Source organism: Gadus morhua, chromosome 6 (assembly GCF_902167405.1).
Source record: "Gadus morhua chromosome 6, gadMor3.0, whole genome shotgun sequence".
In the NCBI taxonomy this organism is placed as follows: Eukaryota; Metazoa; Chordata; class Actinopteri; order Gadiformes; family Gadidae; genus Gadus; species Gadus morhua.
This window is the reverse complement of record NC_044053.1, coordinates 2,791,725-2,794,392: the sequence shown is the minus strand read 5'-3', so window position 1 is coordinate 2,794,392 and position 2,668 is coordinate 2,791,725. Positions and strand designations below refer to the sequence as shown.

The 2,668-nt window shown below is 40.0% G+C and overlaps 1 long non-coding RNA gene across 1 annotated transcript; it reads left to right on the top strand.

The window, feature by feature from the left end:
- The first annotated feature begins 647 nt into the window (after nt 1-647).
- LOC115545554 (uncharacterized) lies at nt 648-2,445 on the top strand. Its single transcript, XR_003977121.1, has 2 exons — nt 648-824; nt 1,213-2,445. It is a non-coding gene; the product is annotated as an uncharacterized LOC115545554 (long non-coding RNA).
- Nucleotides 2,446-2,668: the final 223 nt, after the last annotated feature.

Sequence of the window (2,668 nt, the reverse complement as noted above, 5' to 3'; positions counted from 1 at the left end):
TACACTATTGACATCTGAGTGAAGTGTTGGACTGCATCAATGGGTCACGTGTGTTCCTGAAGGGACTGAGGCGACGCAGTCGGAGGTCCCTGCGGTGGCGGTCAGCGGGAGGTGTCAAGACCAACCAGCTCCTCGTCCAGGAAAGGGGAATTCATCAGACCGATTAAATGTTCAATAAAGTAAATCTTATCATCTGAAAAATCTAGGACACAGTAGCTGGGTTCATCAGCAGATTGTATCTGGGCTTTTGGTCCACCAGAATAAAAGCCAATGGTGCTGAAGAGAGGCCCTCTCTCAACCCCCCCCCCCCCACACACTTATTTATTCTAGAGATGGTACATGAACATGAAACGGATGACCTATTAAGATGCTCAGGTGATCAACTCCCTGCAGCGGTACCGTATCCCCAACGTCTTAATGTTGTAACCTGTCAAACCCAACACTAACATTTCGGGAAGCTTTCAGTGCATCATGACAACGCCACTGTTCGATACATTTACACTGGGTTGGGGCCATTGTATAAAATGTATCCATCGATACCATCTCAAAATAATGCTCTCATAGTGTGTGCTTTTGATTATTTTCTTTCGCTTAGTCAAACTGATATTGGCTAATGCTTAAGAACCGTAAAAATGGATAATTGCTCTTCCGGTCACACAATGCTTGCTTCCATCCTTTGTATAATTTTTATATCAACCCTTGGTGTATATTTTTTGCCCTTCTTGCTATGACTAATTTCCACTTGGGATCAACAAAGTACTGTTTTTTTCAGGTCCCGATGGAAGAGCAGATGGCTGTGCAGTTGCCATGGTGGAGAGACCCAGGTGAGAACTTTGATAAATGGTTCCTTCATTCTTTAATGGACCAAATGGCAATCACATAATCCCTCCCAATTTTCATAAAAAGGTTGAAGACTCCCTGGGAATAGCTCAACTGACTTGTATCAATTATACATTTAGTGATGAAAGATGGTAATCCAGCACTGACGATTTAGATGTTGTTGCCGTAATGACTTGAAGCCTTTTCTCTCCTGTAAATCAATATCAAATCGGACCTAAATTACTGAATGTAATGACCTATGTTTGACGCCAGATGGTGCTGTTACTGCATTTGTGTCTTTGTTTGTCCTTCACGTTTGGTGATCAAAATGTCTTCTAAATCTGCCAGCACACTGTGAGACTGACTTTACTTTTTGCCTTCAACTTATTTCAGAGTATGATGACCGAACAGTTGATCTACAACGATGGCCTACTCCCCATCCACCCTGAGGATCCCTGGCTACACCTACAATCCAATCTACACCAGACATAACCACTCGGAGCTCAACAACTCCTACAACTCCTCCTGCCTCCTACACACCATACTGTTACCACTTTACCATTTTAACTTTATAACAAAGTACTGTAATTCACACCATGTTGTAGGAAAAGCATGTTTAGCTCAATGATTTATACATTCTATTTCTGTGGCCCCAACTATTGTATTTCTAACCCAGTTACCTCTGAACCCTCTTTCTAAGGGAGCGACTAAAGGGACAAAGCTGGAGCTAACCTGAGCTTAACAATCTTTCTAATCTTTCTTTCAAATGTCCCAAATTGAATCACATAAAATGCCTAAAGTAACTTGTCTAACAAAACAAAAAGCCAACCTAATACCCAAACTTAACCATCTAACTAAAGATCTCAAATGCCTAAACTCTCTTACCCTAAACGAGACATAAACTGAACCATTTAACTAAACATCTCAAAGGCCTAAACTCGCTTACCTCAACCTAACCTAATACCCAAACTTAACCATCTAACTGAAGAGCTCAAACGCCTAAACTCTTACCCTAACCTAGTACCTAAACTTGACCATCTAACTAAACATCTCTATTACCTAAACTCTTTCCTAATACCTAAACAATCTTTAATACAATCACTAATGCCTAAACTTAACCAAACACCAATAATAAAAGTTAACCATCCTTAATCTTAAACCCAAACCAGACTTGTCCCTGGGTCGCTCCACTTTGTGTCTTTGAAGGCATCGCTTTTCCCCCACATCTGTGTTTTATTCCTTGAGGACTTCAAGTACTTCAGATGATATTTGAAAACTTGTTTCAATAATAAAAATACTTAATCTTTACAGATTTTGTTTTGGGGAATTGAGCAGCTTAAGCATCCTTACTGGTGAATCTGATCTGATGAAGCCAATAACATAAGGCCGAAAATGTGAAAAGACGAGGTAGACAATGATCGAGGAGTCAACAAGGAGTTGATTGGTAACTATCTAACATGGAACCAGATGCCTATTTATTTGATCTGTTACCATGCTATCGCAGTAGGGGAATCTGAAGGAGTATCATACAGTGTTGCATGGGTTCTTGCTAGATTGCATTACGGCTGAGGCCATTGATTAAGATTGTTGATTTGAAGAATATGAATAAAGAGTACTTGAAGTGGATTGTTAAATGTTTTTCAAATTTGTCACGATAGGGAAATCTGTTTTGAATGCATCTAGGTGAAGTGATTATTGGTACTATAAAACACCAAGAATAACAGGCTATGTATAAATACTGACCACCATATTTTCTGTTTAATAAAACGAATTGTAAAAAAAAACACTATGCAGTCATCACTCCCCCTCAGGCTCTAGTCTAACCCTGCTGGGCACACCTTGTTGGCGC